Source organism: Hevea brasiliensis, chromosome 4 (assembly GCF_030052815.1).
Source record: "Hevea brasiliensis isolate MT/VB/25A 57/8 chromosome 4, ASM3005281v1, whole genome shotgun sequence".
Lineage (NCBI taxonomy): Eukaryota > Viridiplantae > Streptophyta > Magnoliopsida > Malpighiales > Euphorbiaceae > Hevea > Hevea brasiliensis.
The window spans coordinates 12,709,648-12,736,070 of record NC_079496.1 but is presented as its reverse complement, the minus strand read 5'-3'; the positions used below and the strand labels follow the sequence as shown (position 1 = coordinate 12,736,070).

The 26,423-nt window shown below is 33.8% G+C and overlaps 1 pseudogene; it reads left to right on the top strand.

Moving 5' to 3' along the window:
• Positions 1-504: 504 nt before the first annotated feature.
• Positions 505-25,302, top strand: LOC131179394 (BURP domain-containing protein 5-like; annotated as a pseudogene).
• The last annotated feature ends 1,121 nt before the right edge of the window (positions 25,303-26,423 follow it).

Sequence of the window (26,423 nt, the reverse complement as noted above, 5' to 3'; positions counted from 1 at the left end):
ACAAAAGATTTGATACATTCATGATTCGTAATGGCGTTGTTCGTAGTTCATATGATAGTTGTGTGTATCGTAAAAAGCTTTTAGGTGATTCCTTTATCTATTTGCTATTGTATGTAGATGACATGCTTATTGCTGCTAAAAACGTCACATATTAACATTATGAAAAAGTAGTTAAGTGATGAGTTTGAGATGAAGGATTTGGGTGCTGCAAAGAAGATTTTGGGAATGGAAATCACTAGGGATAGAAGTGTTGGGAAGCTTTTCTTGTCTTAGTAGGCCTATGTTGAGAAAGTGCTTAAGCGTTTCAATATGAATAATGCTAAACCTATGACTATTCCATTTGCTGCTCACTTCAAGTTATCTGTAGACATGTCATAAAAAACAAATGAGGAGATGGAACGTATGTTTAATGTTCCTTATTTAAGTGTTATTGGTAGTATCATATATGCTATGGTTTGCACCAGACCTGACATTTCGCATGCAGTTAGTGTTCTGAGTAGATACATGGCGTGTCTTGGGAAAGTGCATTTGCAGGCAGTGAAATGGATTCTAAGATATTTGAAGGGTACAACAAATGTTGGTTTGACATTTGACAGGGCCAAGATGAGTGATTCAGTTGTTGGCTATGTTGATTTAGATTTTGCAGGGAACTTAGACAAAAGGAGATCTCTAATGGGTTATTTGTTTACTCTCTCTAGAAGTGCTATTAGTTGGAAGGCAACATTGCAAGCTACAGTTGCTTTGTCTATCACAGAGGCTGAATATATAACTTTAGCAGAGGTAGTTAAGGAAGCTTTATGGTTACATGGTTTAGTGGGTAATCTTGGATTGATACAGAACAAGCAACAATGTTTTGTGATAGTCAGAGTGTAATACATCTCATAAAGAATCAGATGTACCATAGCGAACTAAGTATATTGATGTCAGATATCACTTCATTCAGGACAAAAATGTCTCAGGGAACTGTAGTTATGCAGAAAGTCTCTACACATGATAATCTAGCAGATATGATGACTAAGAGAGTCCCAGTCAGCAAGTTTAGGTATTGCCTAGACTTGGTTGGTGTTTGTAGTGCTTAATAGTGCCCTTGTAAGAGCATATGGCGAGACAGATTATTTTGTGGTTATTTTGTTGATGACAGAGGGAATTTAAGCTAAGGGGAAGAATTATTATTTTTTATGTGGCTTGAATTTTGGATATGTTTTCATGGACCCGAATTGTGATCCGACCCGAAAGTTTCACGCCACTTTTTGCAAAAGAGTAGTGAGATATTCAGAAAATACACTAGGGTTAGGGTTTGAGAGTTTTGAGTGATTGTATCTTCCTTTTTTTTTCATCATAGTGAAACTTTTTCTCTTGTCTTGCCCATGAACATAGACCTTACGGTCGAACCACGTTAAATTCTATGTTATTCTTTTTCTCTTTTCTATACTATGTGATTACGATTTATGTGTGTACTTTAGATTTGCATGCCTGTTCTAACAGTTTCTAATTTGTGCATAAATTAATATTCTCACACTCATTGCACATCATTTTCTTATTATTAAACATTCCAAATTTTCAATAGATATCATTTGGAGTTCCTATGGAGTATCATCTTCTTCCCATCTTTGCTTTATTCTGTATAAGTACTAAATTCTGTTCTATATATGCTTAATTATTTTTAAAAAAACAATTGTGCTTATATATATATGTGTGTGTGTGTGTGTGTGTGTGTGTGTGTGTGTGTGTGTGTGTGTGTGTGTGTGTGTCAGAAACTAATTAATATAAGTTTGGCAGCTTGCTCTAAGAGGAAGTAATGCTTATTTGCCGGCAGAGGTGTATTGGAAGTCCATGTTACCAGACACTTCCATGCCCAAAGCTATACAAGATCTTTTACAGCCCAGTTAGTTTCATTTTCTCTTTATTTTACAATCGCCGTATTAGTGACAAACAATCCATTACAAGTTTATTTATTTATTTATTTTGCTTCAATATATAAAATATTAAATTGCCAACCCCTAGGCCCCCCCCCCCTTCTTTTTGAATGCTATTGTATTGTGAAAATCAGTACACTTTGATTCACGTGAAGCATTATCTTTTTCTTGATTTGCAATTATATATTGCATGCAGGAAATGAAATCACTATTTCATTTGCAGAGAACTACTCTATCAACCGCAGGGCAGAATATAGAGGAGCTGGGTATGATGTTGCCTATTGTAATGAATTGAGAAAAACTAGTTTCATATCGAGTACAACCACTATATTCTTCTTATGTGATGATCTCCTTCCTCACAAAAACATGACCTTTAATTTTACTAAATCAGACAAAACCTCCAATTTCTAGCCAAGAAAAATTGCTGAAACCATACCATTTTCAAGCAATATGTTACCACAAATTCTCAAATATTTTTTCATAAAAACTTCGTCAAAGGAAGCTCAAATTGCAAAATGAACAATTGAAGATTGTGAAGCACCAAATATTAGGGGAGAAAATAAATATTATGCTAGATTTTCATGTTAGAGTCCAAGTCCAATAGGAATTAGGAAGTATAACTAATTTAGGAAGTATAATTAGTTTAGGAAGTTTAGTAGAATTTAAATTATGAAGTTTAATAATTAAAGTCCAAAAGGACTAGATTTTAGTGGCCTATATATATAAATAGTTGGTTGGCCATTATATGGAATGTATTGCAGAGAGCCCACAAAGTGGAGAGGTGTGTTGCATTCCATGAGTTTTGTTTGAGTGATTTTGAGGGTGAAAAAAATAATTAGTGGTTGCAATTATTTTTCCTTAATAGTAGATTTGTTTGGTGGAGTAGGCTTACGCTGAACCACGTTAAATTTTGTGTTCTTTATTTTGTGTGGGTGTGATTTTTCACAAGTGGTATCAGAGCCTAGTTCGAGATGTCAAAGATAGCGAGTACAAAATTTGAGGTGGAGCCGTTAGATGGGAAAAATAATTTCAGTTTATGGCAAAGTGTTTGCTGGTTTTTCAACCATCGTAAGTGCACAGATCGCTAACAAGTAATAAAGTGATGAGTAGAGTATCGTTCCCACGAGGACCGTGTTGAGTACCAAACTATAGTGATTTTAATTATCTAAATGATCGAATTGTAGAGAAATAATAATTATATCTAAATTGAAAGAAATAAAATCTAAAAAATTAACTAAAATAAAATACTAATGGACAAAAGCATTCTAGAGCTAGGGGTTCACACTTCAATCAATTATAGAATCAATCTGATTCATTCAATAAATGGGAGATTATTACTTTGATAGAAATTAATCCTAAGTTATCTTAAGTCCTCTCTCAAGGCACTCAAGGTGTATTTTAATTAATATAAACCCTACTTTCATGGTGATTAAATTAATTAAAACCCTTTAAGATCTTTGATTAATTTTGGAACTCCACAAAGGTCATCAACCTATCTCTAGGTCAGATTTTCTAGGTTCAAAATCCCGATTTTCTAATATTAATCTTCACCTTTTAGTCCTTCAATTAATATCTATAATCAATACTAAGTGGATACTAACACATAGCATGCATTAAGATCACAAGAGATTGAATCAAATAATAAAATACCCAATGTATTAAATAAAATCAAACCAGATCCATAATGAAAATTGAGTGCTACACCCTAACCCTAGAATAAAGGACCTACTCACCCTCGGTGAGTTTTACAATTAAGTTTATAAAAAGATAAAGAGAAGACATGAGAAGAAAATAGAGTGAAAGAACCCAGAAAGAGAGTTACAGCCTCGGACTTTTGGAACTTCAGCTGAAAATCCCTTAGAGAAATCTTGCAAATCTTGTTTTCTCCCTTACCTCCCTTGAAGTTGATGTGCATCCTTGAATGTAAATCGACTCCCCTTGAATGTAAATTCTGTTCTTGGTGTTAGTAGTATGCCCTAGAGCATATTATTTAGTATGTATCTTGTACATATTTTATTAATAAAAGGCAATTTCAATTTTTTGTTTACATAATGTATTTATGTGTAATAGAAAAGGTCCATTGATATTTTGTTAGAAATTCTATACTTAAGTTGTTAAGAATATGAGTGACAGTATTTCTAGCACAAAGTATCATAAATTGGTTCACAATCGAGGATACTTCATACAGGACATGACTTATCCAGAAAGATTGTATTCATGTTTGTTCCCAAGGTATTTATATGAGATATAAATAAGATGGAATGGTGAGTCTCATGCCATATAATAAACATGATAGGCACTTATACATGATAAGTAGGCCGAACCAGTGACGCATATGACAAGCACATGGAGTTTACTCTTGTCAATGCATTATCATATATCATATCAGTGCATATAATCTTTAAACCTGAGATAACACAGTTATCTTGTATATAGGTGGTTTGAGTTTGATACTGCTTTCATACTCGTACTGCGTATGGGTATATGGGCATGTATTGGCTCCTACTAGTTATATATGGAGATAGGTGTTGATCAAGATGGAATTTGTTACCCTCAATAAATAGGAATGAAATCCTATGTTCATTTAATTGTTCTTGATGTCTCAAGTTCCTAGCCAGGACAGACAGATTTAATCAGAAAAGAGTTTCTGATAAGAAAATGTAATTAATCAAGAACTGGAATTAAAAGAGAATATAATATTCATAGCAAATAGGGTTTGACATAAACCATGACTCCAGCTCGAATTGGGATTTAGTGACAGAGAGATTCTAGCACATGGTAACATATAATTAAAGGTTCATTTAAGGTATTCCTTGTTACTGATTGGGTGGTCATGGCACGCTATGCTAGGTGTCAACCATGGTCTATGAGATACCTAAAATGATATTAAGAGTTAATATCATATCTCTTTGCCAATTAGTGATGAGCCTAGTAAGTCACACACATACAGAAGATAATCACCAAGTAAAATGTGATTTAATTGATTAATTAAAGAGTTTAATTAATTAATTAAATAGGTTTGATTTGCAATAAGATTGCAAAGTTCCTAGTATGACTTGAAACTAAATCTAGGTTATTGGATGTATAATATAAGTTAAATTTATATTTAAAGTGTTTAAATATGAATTTAATTGTGAGAAATTAATTAATAGAGATTAATTAATTAATTTATATTTGATATAAATTGATTTGAAGAGAAGAAATAATGATTTTGGGTTGAGAACTCAAAATTACAACATAAGAGTAATTTGGTCATTTCACATGGTGACATGTGGCACCATGAGATGGTGACACATGGCATCATATAAGCTTGCTATTTGTCTTCCTATCATGTAAGATGATCAAAGTCAAGATTAAGTCTAGCTTTGACACTTGGCTTAATGTGATTAAGTTAATTAAAAATAAGATGCAATGTGGTGGTGACATGTGGCATAGGGTTTAAGTGATTACTTGACCTAATTATATAAAGAGATGTTATAAGAAAAAATCAGCCAACTCTTATTTTCTCTCATGTGTGGTGGCACACCTCTCTCCCTCTCTTCTCTTCATCTTGTCTCATCAATTCAAAGAGAATTATTCAAAATCCTTTGAATTAAAATTGCTAGAAATTATTTCTAGTGTCCTATACACATATACAACCTCTATAAAAGTAAAAACCCAAATTATAATTGGTTGGCAAGGCTTGAGAAGCTGATTTGGGGGCTGCCCATTGGTGATCTTGGTGTGGACAAGCTAGAGGGACAACACTTGGTGTCCCAGGTGCTTCCTAAAGGTGCCAATCACATCCATAGTGCATCAAAGAAGTTAGTGCTCTAACTCCTCTTTTAAACTAAGGTTTAAATGAATTAATTTGTTAATTCACAATCTTGAATGGCAAACATAGATCCTAATACATATTAAAAGTGTTTTAATATGCAATTGAGCATTGAAATTAATTAGACACATAAGAGATGTGGTATGATGCATGTAACCCTAAAAGAAAAATTTTTGAAATTCAATGCTCTAATGAAATAATCACCATGCTTCCGCTCCTTCAATTGGTATCAGAGCCACTATATTTGCCATTTAGATTGATTATTGAGATTTAATTGTGTGATTGAATTGATCTAAAGCTATTTGGATTAACCAATGGTGGCGGCATGCATGTTGAGGTCCTCAAGTGTGGCGGCTTGCATGGTTGTGTACACCAACCATGCACATGGTTTTGGGTTTTGATGTATGGGCTTGGTTTTTAAGGCCCATAATTAGGCCCATGCTTAATTAAATTGTTTAATTAAGAATTTTAATCACACAATTAAATTTTGATTCAATTGTTTGAATGAGATTTAAATCTGAATTTTTAAATTTGTTTGAATGAGATTCAAATCTGAATTTTTTAGTTGAATATAAGATATTCAATTTGATTTTAGTATGTATGTTTTATTTAATTGTTAAATGGTAATATGCATGATGGATGATCATGGACAATAAAAGACCAATGTGATTGGATTTATTATTTTTTTTTTTTTCTTTGGGTTGTAAAATAATTAATTTTATTTTTGGTGGCATGTATTATAAGAGTTGTAATAATTTGGGTTGTAATTTCATTTATTTAAGGACTTTAAAGTCCATATTCTCGTAAATTCGCCTTGGTATGCCAAGGATTATAATGTAATTAGATTGCAAGAAGATCAAGAATATTGGTGGGACCACTGGGAGGAATTCAAGATCAAGTGTTGATTATGTACTCCTTCAGCAACTCTTATAAAATGAATGAATGAAATGCACCTAGGAATGCCCTGATTCAATTCTTGGTGGCTTAGAATTGAATCCCTTAGAAAGTCCATGATCATACCATATTTATTATTTATCCATGTATGCATGAGATGTATGGGAATGTATGCAAGTATACGATATATGCATGCCAAATGAATAATGAGCAAAGTGAGACCATAATAGTAATTAAGCCAACCACTAAATCTTCCAAACAAATAATTAAGTTAGAAATAGTATAATTAAAGTAATTATATCATGGGCCTCTCCATTGAGGCAATTATTTTAAGAAATTTTAAATACTTGCATGTGATGCATTTAATTTAAGAGATTTTCTTAAGAATAATTATCAAGCATGAGATGTTGTAAATATGTAAATAAGTTGATGGCCAATAATGGATGTGCCTCAGGACATTAAAATTATTTGCATGTTTACTGGCTTAATGGGATCAACTTAACTAATACAAGATGAATCAATAATGAATGTACCTGAGATTTTGAGCATTAGGGGCTAGATAAATTATTGAACCTCACAGGAGATGTGATGGGTAATGAGTTGCTCACTTATAGTTTATTGTAATTCCAATAATGGATGTGCCTGAGGATGATCAATAAGACTATAAGAATTCAATCACCCACTAGAAATCTATCCCACTAGGATTTCCGTTTCCTACTTTGGAAGTGTAGGATTTGCTAAGTTAGTGGGAGGACCAATTTGATTAAAAGACCATAATCATTTTGGTTAATTACTTGATACATTTACTAATTAATCTAGTTATTTTTTGCAGTTATTCTTCTGATAATAATGAGCACACAACAACCACCACCATCCAATATACTTGCGAGCATACTTGATCACAATATGTTAACGGGACCTAATCTTTCAAATTGGCTAAGAAATTTAAAACTTGTCCTGAACCTAGAACGTATTAGATATGTTCTAGACTCAAACGTTCCTAGTCCCTTACCTCCAGAGGCCACTCAAGAGGAACATGATACTTTGGACAAGTGGAAGGAGCATGATATGAGAGCCAAATGTTACATGCTTGCTTTTATAAGTAATGAGTTATAGAAGCAGTATGAGAACATACAGAGTGCAAGTGAGATCCTTCTTCACGTGCAACAGTTGTATGGTGAGCACAGTAGGAATGCTATATATGAGATATCTAGATAGCTATTTTGCATGAGGATGTCTGAGGGACAGAATATAGGAGATCATGTCCAAAAGATGATTCGTCTTATTGAGCAACTGGAACATCTTGACTTTAACATGGATTTCCAACTACAGACGGATTTGATCCTTCAGTCCCTACCTGAGTCATTTGGGAATTTTGTGACAAATTTCTATATGACTAAGCAAGAATACACCTTGGCTGGTTTACTTAACATGTTTGTTATTGCCCAAAAGAATATGCCAGGCAATAAAAGAAAAGAGGTAGCTTTGATTGCATCTTCTTCTACTGGAAAGTCTAATAAGAAGAAGGGCAATAAGAAAAAGAAACCTCAACTTCCAGGACCTTCCAAAAAGATAGCAAAACAGAAAGGGAAGACCAAAGCTAATGGAGGCAAAGGAAACTGTTTCCACTACTAGAAGGATGGGCACTGGAAAAGGAACTGCCCAGAGTATCTTGCTTCTTCGAAGGACAAGAAGGATACACCTTCAGAAGGTATGTCTATATCTTGTTATTTAGATGCTAATGATGCTCATAGTTCATCTACATCTTGGGTTTTAGATACTGGTGCCAGTTCTCACATTTCTTATGATATGCAAGAACTAGCAAACAGTAGCAGCTTGCATGCTCGAAATGTTAGACTCTGGATTGGCGATGGCTCAACTGTTGAAGCTTTAGCCATAGGATCTAAATCTTTTTACATGTGTGGACATGTTTTGTGTTTGAATAATATTTTGTATGTACCTGATGCTTTTACGAACATTATTTCTATATCTAGTTTGACTAGAAATAGTTATGAATTTCAGTTCACAAATGATGTTTGCAATATATATATTGGAAATAAATATGTTAGCTCGGGTTATATGCATGATGGTCTTTATTATCTGGATAATAATGATAAACACAAATTGAATGCAAGCAATCAATGCAATGCCATGATGAAAATCAACTCAAGTTCAAAATATCTTTGGCACTTAAGATCAGGTCATGTTTGTAACACCCTCACTTTAGCTAGTCTATACATTTTGCTGTTTCGGTGACCAATATCTGTTCGGACAGCTAGAATGACTAGAACTATATGTAAACTAGAGTGAGGAGTCATAAATAACTCAAATATTAATAAGAAAAATTTAGAAAAAATTTTAGAAATAAAATACAACCAAGTTAAATGAGCCAGTGCCCTAGTGATGGGTAACCCAGTGGGAAGTTGCGGTCCTCGCAGCTAAAAGCCCTAAACCCGGGAGAAAATTCATGAAATAATTTTTGGGACTCCAGAGAAGAGTCATTGAGGCTTCTATGGCATTAGAATGCCAAGAAAATGTTTAGAAAAATTTTTAGATCGATACAGATGATTTTGGCTCGATAAGCCAAACAGAGGGCATTTTGGTCATTTCGTCTTCAGAGACGATTTTTGATCAACTTGTCCAGTTAAGTAAATAATTATTATGACATAAAATATAAATAAATATTGCTAAAAATTAAATTGAAAATGAATAAAAAGAAAAGAAAGGAAAAATGAAGAAAAATGGGACTTTGACATCATATGATGTCATTAAAAACCCTCCACCAATCATATTGCAACACACACCTTATAAACTAATTAAAAAGAGATAAAACTTACAAGAAAATTAGTTGTCTTCCTCCTCCCATCAACTAGCCGAAACCCACTTATTTTCTTCCTCCATTGATTTCTTCATTCAAAGCTTTAATTCCCACACCATTTCACCATAAAATCTCTTACTCCCTTCACAAAAACTCATCCTCATACTTAGAGCAAGCTTTGGACAGCAAAAAGAAAAGAAGAAAGTGAAGTTTTGAAGTCTTGGAAAGAGACTAAGTCAAGGTTAGTTCTAATTTTCTTGTTTCCACTCTTTTCTAAGTATGAATTTAAGTTGAGTTAAGTTGAAAATTTGATGAAAAATGAATTAAAGATGCATGAACTTGCCCCATTAAATTTTGGTAGCCAAGAGAGGGTGAGGGTTTTGATGATTTACTTACAATTAAACTTGTGTATTGATGTCAATTGATGTGTATATATGGATTGGAGTTGGGGATATTAGGAGTTGCATGAGATTGAGACTTTGATTAATTAGGGTTTGTGATGAATTAAGGGTTATTGTTGTGTAATGTTAAGTGGAGTTCTAATGGTCAATTAGTGACCATTTGGCTGAGTATAATGAAGAATTGAAGTGAATTGTAGCTTTGGATTTGAGGTTGGGTGTGCTGCCTTGAGTGCCTTGCAGGTCTGGATGTGAGTCCAGCATGTTTGGGTAGCTATAACTTGGGTTGTGTAAGTTCAATTGGTGCAAGGCCAATTGGACATGAAATTAGACACATAATGGCACAACTTTGATGAAGGAACCCTATCTAGAAACTAAACTTAGGATGTCTTAAAAATTGACCAAATCTGGGTAGCACCAATTCTGCCTGGGCAAAATGACCAAATGAACAGTGTTCATTCATTTGGTCATAACTCAGTGTAGAATAGTTCAATTGACCTAAAATTTATATCAATGGAAAGCTGAGGCAATTTAGAACAACTTTCATGTAGAACACAAACTCAAATTCTGAACTTAACTAAATGAAATTGCTAGCTAAAATTGAACTATCAAATCCGGCAGAACCAAAAATTGCCCAGAAATTCTGGGTTAAGGCAATCAGACCAGTTATGGTTAAATAGCCATAACTTGAGCTAAAAAACTCCAAATGGGGTGATTCAAAAAGTGAAATATAACTAGATACAATAAAGAACAACTTTGATTAAGAACACTTGGCCAAATTCTCATTGTAGAATGGCCTAATGGAACAGTGAACTCTAGCACCCAAAAACTAAAATTTGGATTTATTCTCCATTGGTTAGAAGTATGGATTGGCAACAAATGCTAACATTTTTGGGAACCAAAATGTAGTAAATCTATGTGATTAAAACTCATGTAACTATTATATATGAAAAAGTCAATATTGTGACTTAAATGACTAAATGAATAGTAACCTTTCATGTTAAGTACAAACATTCAAGAAATAACTTTGTAATATGCCCTAGTACACCTAGTGTGATTGGTTTGGATAGGTTGGCATGCCAATAGGATTATGATAGCAGTAATGCGTGTGGCATCATGCCATTCTGTGTTATGATGGCCTATGGCTATACTGATTATGATATACTTGGCTTTATGCCTTATTGCTTTTATGGCTTATTAGTCATTCTGTATGCACACCCGGAGACACATTGTGACTGATAGTGTGACGGCCCGAGGTACCTGGTACCCAGTGCTAGTTTACCCGTTTATCCAGTCCGGTCAATTTGTATAGGTTACTTGGGCATGAAAAAGTATAAATGTAATTGAATTGATTATTAAAGGAAGTAAGAAGATTAAATATCAAGATAAAGAATGATTACAATAAAATGAGGCTCAAAATCATCAAGAAAACGATTAATAAAATGCTAGAAAGAATTGAAATGAACTGGACTGATGATAAAAAAAAAAAAGTTATCTATTATTGAATGCACTGGAACTTTAATTATTATGAAATAATTTAAGATAACCTAGAAGGTATTAAATTAAATGATACAAAAAGATTAATAACAGAAATATAATTTAAATAAAAGTTACAAATGTACCTTGCATAATAATATTAAGTTAAGAATAATGCTATTAGAATATTAGTATATTGTATATTCTTACTGTAACCTTATGAGCTAAGCACCTCTAAAGAGGACTAAATTAAGAAAAAAAAATGGGATATTAAATTTTAGAAACCTTATTGAAGCATAATTAGATCTAAATTATTTGAACCATGTTTTATTTCAATTTATATTTTGTATATTATTTCTTTGTTATATTATTGCACAACTAAGCAGAAATGCTTAGCGCGATTAGATTTGTTTCCCTCGCGCAGGTACAGAAGGTAAAGCCTAGCGAATACTAAACAGAGATTTTGGAGTTCTGATCTGCAGTAGTGTCTAAAGTATTCAAGGTTGTCACCTCCTCGGCAATGCATGTAGATAGGGCTCATATAGGTCATAATTTGTATGTTGTATAAAATGCTTAGTTATAGTATTGTAATGTAAATTATGAAAATGTAATTAATAGGTATATGATGTAAATTAATAAGTCAGTTAATTCATATATGATTAAATTGTATATCATGTTGATTAATGAAGATTGAAAATTTTCATATATGAGTTGAGCATGAATGGGAATGTATAGAAATTGATATGAATGAAATTGTATAGATTTGAATACGGAATTGAAATATATAGATAATGCATGAAATGATGAGATTTTTATTTTAAAATATTATTGAAATTTTCAAACAGGTGAATAGTGAAACACGTCAAACGATAATAAAATAGGAGAAACTCCGTTAGTTTCTCCGTCGAAAAATAATTGATATTAAAAGATAATAACTTGAAAATGATTAAAGGAATAAAGTAAGATAAGATAGGGTGCTCCGGCACCGAGTGTGACACGCCTTGCTCGGCTACAGTGTAGAATGGTGAGGGGTGTTACAATGTTGTAAAAGATAGGATTGCAAAACTAGAGAAAATAGGGATTTTATCCTCATTGGGTTCTGAACCTACTCCAACTCGTGAATCCTGCCTTCAAGGAAAAATGACTAGATCACCCTTTGTTGGACAAGGACTAAGAGCTGAAAATATTTTGGAGCTAATACATAGTGATGTATGTGGTCCATTTAAGGAAATAGCTAGAGATGGTTTTCATTACTTTATTACATTTACTGATGATAAATCAAGGTTTGGGTATTTGTATTTGATGAAATACAAACATGAATCCTTTGAAAAGGTCAAAGAATTTAAATCTAAAGTAGAAAATCAAACAAGAAAAAGTATTAAAACTCTTCGATCATATCATGGAGGTGAATACTTAAGTACAGAATTTGATGAGTACTTGAAAGAGCATGGCATTGTTTCCCAGCTGACTCCTCCAGGAACGCCACAGTTGAATGGTGTATCTTAAAGGAAAAATCGTACCCTATTAGATATGGTACATAGTATGATGAGCTATACTGATATGCAAATCTTCTTTTGAGGATTTGCATTAGAATCAGCTTTGCATATTCTGAATAGGATTCCATCAAAATCAGTTTCTTTCACACCTTATGACATATGGCATGGAAGAAAACTAAGTCTTAAGAATGTTAAGATTTGGGATTGTCCATCTTATATCAAAAAGCTAAATACTGATAAATTGAAAACCAGATCAAAAAAGGGTCGATTTGTTGGATCTCCAAAAGAAAGTTTTTGATATTATTTTTATTTGCCTACATCACAAAAGGTTATGATAAGCAGAGATGCCATATTTCTTGAACAACAGTTTATTCAAGAAGGAGGCAAAGGAAGGAAAATAGAGTTAGAATTGGAGAATTTTGACCAACCAATAGATCAAATGGATATAGATCCATCTAGTCAACCTACACTTACTGATGAAACATCTACAGTAATTCCTCGCAGATCGACTAGGATATCTCACCCACCAGTGAGATATAGTTTTCTTCATAAAGATGAACAAGATTTGTTTACTCATGAAGAAGTAGATCATGGAGATTATCCACTTACCTACGAAGAAGCTATATCAGATATAGACTCTTCAAAATAGATTGAAGCTATGAAATTCGAAACCGATTCCATGTATAAGAATCAAGTTTGGGATCTTATTGACCCACCTGACGGTATTGTACCTATAGGGAATAAATGGTTTTTTAAGAAGAAAATTGGTTCTGATGGAAAGGTAGAGACCTATAAAGCAAGGCTAGTAGCAAAAGGGTTTCACCAAAGGTAAGGAATTGACTATGAGGAGACTTTCTCGCCTGTTGCCATGCTTAAATCAATTAGGATTCTATTAGCAATAGCTGCATACTATGATTATGAGATTTGGCAGATGGATGTCAAAACAGCTTTTCTCAATGGATACAATGAAGAAAACATTTTCATGGAACAACCTAGGAGTTTTGAATCCCAAGATGGTTCCAAGGTATGCAAGCTAAAGCGATCAATTTATGGGTTGAAACAAGCTTCGAGGAGTTGGAATATCCATTTTGATGAAGCCATTAAATCATTTGGTTTTATCAAAAATGTGAATGAACCATGTGTATATAAGAAGGTTAGTGATAGTGCTATCACTTTCCTTGTCTTATATGTGGATGGTATTCTGTTGATAGGTAATGACATAGGTATGTTGACAACTGTAAAAGTATGGTTGTCAAATACATTCTCCATAAAAGACTTAGGGGAGGCAACCTATATTCTTGGAATTCACATCTATAGAGATAGAACAAAAAGAATAATTGGTTTATCCTAATGTTTATACTTGAAAAAGGTGTTAAAGAGGTTTAACATGCTTGATTCCAAGAGAGGATTGTTACCAGTGAGATATGGTATCCACCTTTCTAAAGAGATGTCTCCAAAGACACCTGAAGAAAGAGATAAAATGGCCAGGATTCCATATGCTTTGGCTATTGGAAGTTTGATGTATGCAATGATAAGTACTATGCTGAATATAGCATATACTGTTAGTTTGACTAGCAGGTTTCAATCCAATCCAGGTTTGGAATACTGGATAGCTGTCAAGAATATCCTTAAGTACTTGACAAGGACTAAGGATTTATTCTTGATTTATGGAGGTGGTGACTTGTAATTGGATGGCTACACTGATTCTGATTTCCAATCAGATATCGATGATAGAAAGTCTACCTCTGGGTTTGTGTTCATTTGTAATGGAGGTGCAGTCAGTTGGAAGAGTTCCAAACAGAGTACGATTGCTGATTCCACTACAGAGGCTGAGTACATTGCTACATCAGATGCTGCAAAAGAGGTTGTTTGGATATAAGGAACCCCGGTCTCACCAGAAATCCAAACACATAGAAAGGCACTACCACATTATCAAAGAGATAGTTGAGCGGGCAATGTACCCATGCAGAAAATAGCATTAGCTGAAAATCCAGCTGATCCATTCACGAAGCCTAGGTCATAAGCTCAATTAGACCGACATCTTGAGAAGATAGGTCTAAGTTATTGTAATGAATGGCTCTAGTGCTAGTGGGAGATTGTTAGTAGTATGCCCTAGAGCATATCATTTAGTATATATCTTTTACATATTTTATTAATAAAAGGCAATTTCACTTTTTCGTTTACATAATGTATTTATGTGTAATAGAAAAGGTCCATTGATGTTTTGTTAGAAATTCTATTCTTAAATTGTTAAGAATATGAGTGACAGTATTTCTAGCATAAAGTATCATAAATTGGTTCACAATCAAGGATACTTCACATAGGACATGACTTATTCAGAAAGATTGTATTTATGTTTGTTCCCAAGTTATTTATATGAGATATAAATAAGATGAAATGGTGAGTCTCATGCCATATAATAAACATGATAGGCACTTATACATGATAAGTAGGCCGAACCAGTGACACATATGACAAGCACATGGAGTTTACTCTTGTCAATGCATTGTCATATATCATATCAGTGCATATAATCTTTAGACCTAAGATAACATAGTTATCTTGTATATAGGTGGTTTGAGTTTGATACTGCTTTCATACTTTACTATGTATGGGTATATAGGCATGTGTTGTCTCCTACTAGTTATATATGGAGATAGGTGTTAATCAAGATGGAATTTGTTACCCTAAGTAAATAGGAATAAAATCCTATGTTCATTTAATTGTTCTTGATGTTTAAAGTTCCTGGCCAGGATAGACAGATTTAGTCAGAAAAGAGTTTTTGACAAAAAAATCTAATTAATCAAGAAGTGGAATTAAAAGAGAACATAATATTCATAGCAAATGGGGTTTAACATAAACCATGACTCCAGCTCGAATTGGGATTTAGTAACAGAGAGATTCTAGCACATGGTAATATATGATTAAAGGTTCATTTAAGGTATTCCTTGTTACTGATTGGGTGGCCATGGCACGCTATGCTTGGTGTCAACCATGGTCTATGAGATACCTAAAATGATTTAGAGAAATCATTTATGGTAAGAAAGAGTTCTGATGATATTAAGAGTTAATATCATATCTCATTGCCAATTAGTGATAAGCCTAGTAAGTCACACACATACACAAGAAAATCACCAAGTAAAATGTGATTTAATTGATTGATTAAAGAGTTTAATTAATTAATTAAATAGGTTTGGTTTGCAAAAAGATTGCAAAGTCCCTAGCATGACTTGAAACTAAATCTAGGTTATTGGATGTATAGTACAAGTTAAATTTATATTTTAAGTGTTTAAATATGAATTTAATTTTGAGAAATTAATTAATAGAGATTAATTAATTAATTTATATTTGATATAAATTGATTTGAAGAGGAGAAATAATGATTTTGGGTTGAGAACTCAAAATTACAACATAACGGTAATTTGGTCATTTCACATGGTGACATGTAGCACCATGAGATGGTGACACATGGCATCATATAAGTTTGCCATTTGTCTTCCTATCATGTAAGATGATCAAAGTCAAGATTAAATCTACCTTTGACACTTGGCTTAATGTGATTAAGTCAATTAAAAATAAGATGCAATGTGGTGGTGACATGTGGCATAGGGTTTAAGTGATTACTTGACCTAATTATATAAAGAGATGTTATAAGAAATAATCAGCCAACTCTTATTTTCTCTCATGTGTGGTGGCACACCTCTCTCCCTCTCTTCTCTTCATCTCGTCTCATCAATTCAAAAGAGAATTGCCCAAAATCCTTTGAATTAAAATTGATAGAAATTATTTCTAGTGTCCTATACACATATACAACCTCTGTAAAGGTAAGAACCCAAATTATAATTGGTTGGCAAGGCTTGAAAAGCTAATTTGGGGCCTATCTATTGGTGATCTTGGTGTGGACAAGCTAGAGGGACAACACTTGGGATCTTAAGTGCTTCCTAAAGGTACCAATCACATCCATAGTGCATCAAAGAGGTTAGTGCCCTAACTCCTCTTTTAAACTAGGTTTTAAATAAATTAATTTGTTAATTCACAATCTTGAATGGAAAACATAGATCCTAATACATATTAAAAGTGTTGTAATATGCAATTGAGCATTGAAATTAATTAGGCACATAAGAGATGTGGTATGATGCATATAACCCTAGAAGAAAAATTTTTGAAATTCAATGCTCTAATGAAATAATCACCATGCTTCTGCTCCTTCACTTGGATGTAAATTCTCTCCCCCCTCCTCAATTCCTGACTTGTTATATTTATATCTGGTGTAAAAACTATAATTTCAGAGTCCTAGAAGCATTAGGAGTCCATCCGGGTCGAGTTGGAAGCAAGAAAAGTCGTATGAGAATTCCTGTCAGGGAACTTTACACAAGCCATGTAGTGATACACGCCCTGTGTAACTTTCTGCTACTTTTGTTTTTCAAGTTTTCTTTATCCAGAAGGTTGCACGGGGTCTAGGAAGTTACATGGGGCAAGTTACACGGCCCGTGTACTTTTTCTGGACCTGTATTCTTCACGTTTTAACCTCTAAATCTCTTCCAAACTCGTCTTTGATTCTAGAACCACATAAAAACATTTGATAAAATATAAAAATCAATGAATTGAGTTGGATTAACATGTTTTCTAAAATAATAATGGAAACACATAAAAATAAACATAAAATGAGACTAAATGCTAATAAAATGCAATGAATGTTAACCTTAAATGTCTATATAATTTGATGTAATCAAATACCCCCAAACTCAAATCTTTGCTTGTCCTCAAGCAAAATAAAACTTTATAAAAACTCATTGGGGGTACTTAGAAAAAAAAAAAAAAATTTAACTTGCACATAATTAGACACTCTTCAACCTTCATACCAATTCTCACTTTCAAGGCATAGGGACCTCAACAGTTGCCCGCTAGAACCTTACCCCCTTCATGTTATTTCAACTAATTATTCCTCTATACAAGGCTGTTAATAAGTCACAAATAACTTGTTTTATTAGGATAGACTTAAGAAACACTTACTTCCATAAGATGCCTCTATTGAGGATGATTGTGGTGAGTTTGATTTAATTCCAACTCCATAGGCATATCTCAATTCCCTATCTCCACTAATGTAGCATACACTTTTCAAAAGATCAAAAGGTCTTTAAAAGGGTTGTAATGGGGCTAAAGGGATAATGACTTGGTTGCTAATGAAAGGTTTTTTAGGGAATATAAATATGAGGATAGCATGTATGTATAAAATACCAAGTATACTAAGTTTATTCTATTGATTTTGTATGGAGAGGAGAGGCTTTTTATTTTTTATAGTGCCAAGCATGCTTCCATGATACTTATCTTGGGACTTCTTCTTCTTCTTTTTATTTTCTTCTTCTTTCCTTTTTTTTTTTTATTTATTTATGTCCCTTTTGTCCTTTCCCCAAACTCATTGCTTTTGCTAGGTTAGAAAGGCAAATTTTTCTTTGATTTCAATTGCACACTTGCACTCTTTCTTGAGTTCCACATCCTCTCTTCATTTTTTTTTTTTGTACTTAATATACTTTTTACTTATGCATTTAGCTTCCTCAAAAGGGTAGGGTAGGTGTTTAGGCTAGGGGCTAGGTAAATAATACGGGTAAGCAATAAATTCTAAGGGATAAGTATAGGCTTCAAGTTGGCTGCAAAGGGACATATATATTTTAATTAGGGGTGGCTAAGGCTTAGTGAGATTATATCAAAGAATGCCTTAATCATCTCTTCATCAAGCATATGCTAGGATTTTGCCTCGATAGGTCCAAGAGACATGTTCTAGAGTTGATGAGGCATTTTTAGGTTTGCTTGTATCTCAAAAATTTTCTCCCAATTTTGCAAGTTCAATGTGACAGATTAATGGTTATGAAAGGGTTTAACTATTTTAACTCCACTTAGGTGATTTGGTTTTTCACAAACAACATATTAAAGCCTTTTTGCTCATCCAGTTACATTCATTCCTCTTTCCTAAAGAGTCCAATCATTAGCTCATCAAGGTTTTAGTTATAATTCTAAGTTAAAAGCCTTTTCAAAAAGTTCAAAATTTGCAAAAATTTTATGGATTTTTCATATACAAATATAATATAGGCATAATAAGGTGATGCAGGATGAAATATAATACATGAATGTAATGCATGAAATGCTGCACCCCCAAACTCAAATTTGACATTGTTCTCAATGTCATTAAGATATCATAATCAGCTCAAGAGCAATGTCATAAATGTAATGATAAGGAAAAGCTAATGGATATAAAATACTCCTCCTTGAAGCATGCCTTCCCTTGAAGATTTGTGAGTTTGATCCCCATTGCTCTTTTTAAGCACTTCTTGAACTTTCAAAGTGAACAAATATCAAAATCAAGTTTGGGAGGGTGATAAAATAAAAGAAATAGATAAATACAAAGATTAAATTTAAAACTTGGGTTGCCTCCCAAGAAGCGCTAATTTAAGGTCATTAGCTTGACCCCTTTCAGAATTGCTGATCAAAAAGCGATTTTCTCTCATAGTAGTTGTCATGTAACACCACATATGGGTCTTGATTTATGATACCCTCAAGATTGGCAAGATCTGAAACAAGATTGCATGTAGGATGAACAACACATGGCTTAGAGTGATCTGTTTGGGAAGAGGGCTGCTTTAGCTCATGGAGGACATGTGATGATGTAGGAGGTATCCATGATAGAAAATGGGTCTTCTGGTGGTGTATGTGTAAGCATCATTAATGAATTTAAATTGATAGTCTCATTAATTTCCTCATCTACCACATTCATCTCTAATTTGTCTTCATGGAAACACTCTTCGAATGAACCGCCAACTGTAAAGGAGTTGTTTCCTTTAGCTCTAGGTTATATTTGTTCTTTAAGTAACTCCTGTTCCTGTGGAAACTCTAGTGGTAAGTCATCTTCATAGGAATTTTGTTCATGAGGTTCAACTTCTTCTACAGGTTCAAAATCCCATGAAACTTCTTCATTCTCCTAACTTTGTTCGTTTAATTCGTCCTCATAAAGTGATAGCTCATTATTCACCATTAGTTTGTCTAAAATTTCCAATGGAGTTATCATCTCTTCAAGTCCCACTCTCTCATCTAATTACAGCTCAAATGGTTGGTGTGAAATATTAGGTTGATGAATGTGTGGGGGATATTGATAACTCCAACCCTGCAGTGAAGGATGCCAATGCCAATGGTAATAAAAATCTGCTATGTCATTCAACAAGTGAATGGCATCCTCACGGTTTCTTTGAAGAATGTGATCACCGGTAGCCCAAGCTCTATAATTTATCCAATACTTTGTCACTTCATCCAGACCATTATAGAAACTGAGAGTGAGTTCATAATTTGAAAGACTATGATTGGCAAATTGCTCTACCAATTCATTAAAACTCCCCCAAGCATTATAAAATGGTTCATTGTGTTGTTGAATAAAACTTCTGAAAACTTGTTAATGAAACATCTCAATGTACCTCACAAGAAAAATAAGAAAAAATAAAATTAGACAAGAAATAAACTATAAAAGAAATAAGAATGTCTAGAGTAATCAAATCACTAATCGTATGATATCAAGCACCGATCCCCGGCAATGGCGCCAAAAACTTGTTTGCTAGTTTTTCAACCACCGCAAGTGCACGGATTGCTAACAAGTAATAAAGTGATGAGTAGAGTATCATTCCCACGAGGACCATGTTGAGTACCAAACTATAGTGATTTTAATTATCTAAACGATTGAATTGTAGAGAAATAATAATTATATCTAAATTGAAAGAAATAAAATCTAAATAATTAAATAAAATAAAATACTAATGGACAAAGGTATTCTAGAGCTAGGGGTTCACACTTGAATCAATTATAGAATCAATCTGATTCATTTAATAAATGGGAGATTATTACTTTGATGGAAATTAATCCTAAGTTATCTTAAGTCCTCTCTCAAGGCACTCAAGGTGTATTTTAATTAACATAAACCTTACTTTTATGGTGATTAAATTAATTAAAACCCTTTAAGATCTTTGATTAATTTTGGAACTCCACAAAGGTCATCAGCATATTTCTTGGTCAGATTTCCTAGGTTCAAAATCCTAATTTTCTAATATTAATCTTCACATTTCAGTCCTTCAATTAATATCTGTAATCAATACTAAGTGGGTACCAACACATAGCATGCATTAAGATCACAAGAGATTGAATCAAAGAATAAAATACCCAATGTATTAAATAAAATCAAACTAGATCCATAATGAAAATTGAATGCTACACCCTAACCCTAGAATAAAGGACCTACTCACCCTCGGTGAGTTTTACAATCAAGTTTATAAAAAGATAAAAAGAAACATGAGAAGAAAATAGAGTGACAGAACCCAGAAAGAGAGTTGCAGCCTTGGACTTTTAGAACTTCAGCTGAAAATCCCTTAGAGAAATCTTGCAAATCTTGTTTTCTCCTTTGCCTCCCTTGAAGTTAATGTGCATCCTTGAATGTAAATCGACTCCCTTGAATGTAAATTCTATTCTTGGATGTAAATTCTCTCCCCCCCCCTCAATTCCTGACTAGTTATATTTATATCTGGTGTAAAAACCCTAATTTCAAATTCCTAGAAGCATTAGCAGTCCATCCGGGTCGAGTTGGAAGCAAAAAAAGTCATATCAAAATTGCTGTCAGGGACTTTACACGACCATGTAGTGATACACGCCCCGTGTAACTTTCTGTCACTTTTGTTTTTCAAGTTTTCTTTGTCCAGAAGGTTACACGGGGTCCAGGAAGTTACACGGGGCAAGTTACACGACCCATGTACTGCTTCTGGACTTGTATTCTTCACGTTTTGACCTCTAAATCTCTTCCAAAGTCGTCTTTGATTCTAGAACCACATAAAATCACCTGATAAAATATAAAAATCAATGAATTAAGTTGGATTAACATGTTTTCTAAAATAATAATGAAAACACATAAAAATAAACATAAAATGAGACTAAATGCTAATAAAATGCAATGAATGTTAACCTTAAATGTCTATAAAATTTGATGTAATCACAAAGCACTGTGAAAGATGTCCTTATACAACAAGGATTAATTAAAGCATTGAACGAGAAGAAACCAGTGACCATTAAAGATAATGATTGGGAGGAGCTTCAACAAAGGGCTGTGAGTACAATTAGATTGACGTTAGGCCCAGATGTGAAGTATAATGTATTAGAGGAGACCTCGCCTGTTGTTTTGTGGAAGAAATTGGAGAGCCTGTACATGTCAAAATCACTCACAAATCGTTTGTACTTGAAGAAGGAGTTGTACCAACTCAGCACGGATGAAGGTACTAATGTGAGGGATTATTTTAATATTTTTAATAAATTAATTACCCAATTGGCTAGTGTTGGTCTGAAGGTTGATGAAGAATATAAAGCCCTCTTGCTTTTAACCTCTCTCTCACACTCTTATAAAAGCTTGGTAACAGCTTTAACAGTTGGGAAGGAGACTTTGAAGGTGGAGGAGGTTACTGCAGTTATCTTAAATGATGAAAAGTTTAAGAAGATAGGTAATAGCAATGAAGGTGGAGCTTTTGTCATTGGTTCTAGTCGTGGTAGAAGCAATTCATGTGGAAACAATTGGAGAAGGAATAGTAGATCGAGTTCGAGACCAAGAGTAGACCATGAAGATGGAGAATGCTACTATTGTCATGAGAAGGGCCACATTCAATACCATTGTATGAAGATGAAGGAAGATTTTGTAGAGTTTAAACAATTCAAAAGGAGTCGCGAAAAAGAAAAAGAAACTGCTGCAATTGCAATGGATAATGGTATTGATAGTGAATGTTTGAATGTGGATGATGATAAGGAAAAGGCAAAAGATCCATTACACAATGAGTGGTTAATGGATTCTGCTTGCCCATTCCATATTTGCTCACAGGAGGATTGGTTTGATGTGATTGAAGAAAAGAAAGGAGAAAAAGTGAAGCTAGCCAATGGGAACAAGATGAAAGTTGAAGGTATTGGAAGAGTGGAGATCAAGTTGCATGGTGATCAAGTAAAAGTGTTCGATGAAGTGAGATATGTTCCTAAATTTGAAAGGAACTTAATTTCCTTGGGTAAATTAGATTCTTTGGGTTATGGGTATTTGATTCACGGTAGAGTCATGAGAGTTAGCCGAGGTGCTCTTGTGATCATGAAGGGTGAGAAGATTGGTATAAAGAATCTCTACAAATTGGAAGGAAGCACATTGATTGGATGGAAGCACATTGATTGGAAGAATGCAAGTGGAAGTAAGAAGCAACATCAATAATCAAGAGTGCAAGGAAATGCCCAAGAGAATATTGACTTTTGTAGAAATTGTGAAGACTAATTTCATTTGACTTGGAGGTGGAGATTGTTAGAATTATGACTCAAAATCCTAGTGGGATTTGGAGAGACATTTTCCTAATTTGAGTGGGAGAAATATTCCTTAATAGGATAGAGGAATATTTCCTATATAAAGTATTGAGAAATATTCCTTATTTTAGTGTTATTCCTAAATTGAGTGAGACTCCTAATCAGATTAGGATTGAGGGAATTAACACTATAAATAGGAGAATGTTGAAAAGGGTTATTTGGCTTTCAGCTCATGGAGTGAGGCTGTCGCCCCCATTGTAGAGAGGGGCCTTACCAATTGCTGCGGATTTGGCTCTGCCCATTGATGAGGGGCTTTTGCCCATTACAATGCAGAGAGGTTTTGGCCTAAGGTGGAGTAAGGACATAGAATTCAAGAAGAATGGATTCTTGTCCATTGGTGAGAGGGCTTTTGCCCATATAGTTGAAGGCACCCTTTGTGGTGTAGTGTTATAATAGTAAATATATTGGGTTATGTCTAGAGGAGACTGAGAGGGACTAACTACTATATTTACTATGAGCAGTTTGATATTATATGGGTTCTCTTGGGTATAATTGGGTTTATGGGTAGTATAGTTTTGAGCTTGTAATTAATGATTTATTATTATTAATAGTGGAAGATGGCATGCCCGTGGATGTAGCCCTATGTGGAGAGGGTGAACCACGTAAATATTAGTGTTTTGTGTGTTTGCTTTATTTCTTTGCAGTTTACACACTTCCACGGTGCACAACAAATTGGTATTAAAGCATGGAATGATTTGGGTGAGTTTGGTTGAAAGTGGAGCTGTTGCGACATGTAGAAATTTGCACATGCAACAATGGTTGTGGTGGAAACTTGAAATTGAGGTGGAGCTCTTAATGCAAATCAAGAAGATGACATGAAAATTTTTTGAAGAAAGAAGCAAGTTACACCCAAGATAAAGATTGGAGAGATTAATGATTTGAAGGCTTCAAGCTCAAGCATAGAGATGTGATGATTGAAGGCACCTAAGAATTTGAGGTATGTAATGATTTATGGATTTTGAGTCAAGGTGGAGATTATTAGAATTATGACTCAAAATCCTAGTGGAATTTGGAGAGACATTTTCCTAATTTTAGTGGGAGAAATATTCCTTAATAGGATAAAGGAATATTTCCTATATAAAGTAGAACTCTTATTTTAGTGTTATTCCTAAATTGAGTGGGACTCCTAATCAGATTAGGATTAAGGGAATTAACACTATAAATAGGAGAATGTTGAAAAGTGTTATTTGACTTTTAGCTCATGGAGTGAGGTTGTCACCCCCATTGTAGAGAGGAGCCTTGCCAATTGCTACAGATTTGGGTCTGCTCATTGATGAGGGGCTTTTGCCCATTGCAGTGCAGAGAGGTTTTGGCCTAAGGTGGAGTAAGGACATAGAATTCAAGAGGAAGGGATTATTGTCCATTGGTGAAAGGGCTCTTGCCCATATAGTTGAAGGCACCCTTTGTGGTGTAGTGTTGTAATAGTAAACATATTGAGTTATGTCTAGAGAAGATTGAGAGGGATTAACTAATATATTTACTATGAGCAGTTTGATGTTATATGGGTTCTCTTGGGTGTAATTAGGTTTATGGGTAGTATAGTTTTAAGCTTGTAATTAATGATTTATTATTATTGATAGTGGAAGATGTCATGCCCATGGATGTAGCCCTATGTGTAGAGGGTGAACCACGTAAATATTGGTGTTTTGTGTGTTTGCTTTGTTTCTTTGCAGTTTACATGCTTTTGCGGTGCACAACACTTCAGAATCACTAGTTGATTTTATCATTACAAAGTTTAGGAAGAAAGTTTAGACGCTTGCAAATGAGGCAGAAAAGGAGAATAAAGAACAACAGTATACTATTTTAAAAGGAATCAAAATGATTAGAGATAATCAAATAGTGTGCCACAAGCTGAGATATGCATATGCTGTATTTTACTGTCATACAGTCAATGCCACGAAGGCTTATACGATTCCACTGGAAGGCGTTGATGGCTCCAAAGCTAAAGCCATTGCAGTTTGCCACACTGATACTTCAGTTTGGAACTCCAAGCATATTGCCTTCCAGATCCCGAAGGTTAAGCCTAGAGGACCTCTAATTTGTCACTTACTTAATAGCGATATCAATGTGGGTACCCAACTAGATTATGTTTAGTAAGATGTAATCAAAATTATCATAATGGAATGCATATCTATCTTCCATTATTTTTTTTAGTTATATAATAATAATTTAATGTAATGGATTGGTAATTATATAATGCAACCAATTACACTTTAATTAATGTAATTATTTTTATATACAAAAATCTGAGCAATTGTATTACTTATTTTTATTTATTTTTTCATTGCCATAATTTTATTGCAATTGCCAACAATAAGTAGTAACCACCGCTATCACTACTTGGAAACCACCATTAACAACTATTGTCATTGCCGCTGTTGCCATCAACTACTAGTTACTATCATCATCACCATCATAAAGGTAAAAATGTAATTGGTGTAAAATGGGTTTACAAAACTATAGTAAATCCTGGTGGTTCTATTTTCAGATATACAACTAGACTTGTTATTAAAGGATATGCTTAATAGCTAGGGGTGGATTATGGAGATACATTTGCTCCAATTACTAGGCATGATACTATTAAATTATTATTGTCTTTAGCAGCTCAAAAACAATGGCAAATGTTCCATGGATGTCAAATCTGCATTTTTGAATGGTTTATTGACTGAAGAAATTTATGTGTAGCAACCTGAAGGATTTGAGATGCAGGGTCAAAATGACAAAATGTATAAGCTGAAAAAAGCTCTTTATGGCCTGAAACAAGCTTCTAGAGCTTGGTATGCAAGGATTGACTCAAATCTGATCCAAAATGGATTTAGGAGGAGTGAGAATGAACTAACCTTGCATGTGAGTGGTGATGGAGATAAATTTCAGCTGATAGTATTACTATATGTTAATGATATATTAGTGACTGGTGGAAATTTTCAGTTATTGAATGATTTTAAACTGAAAATGAAACTGAGTTTGGGATGTCTGATTTAGGGAGTATGAGCTACTTTCTTAGTATAGAAATTGAGCAAAGTATTGAAGGAATCTTTATATCTTAAAGAAAATATGCTCTTGAAATGTTGAAAAGGTTCAATACGGATAAATGCAAATCTATGGCAGTTCCTCTAATTGTGAACGAAAAACTTAGCAAGGAAGATGCAATTGAGAAAGCAGATGCTTCAATGTATAGAAGTTTAGTTGGTAGTCTACTATACT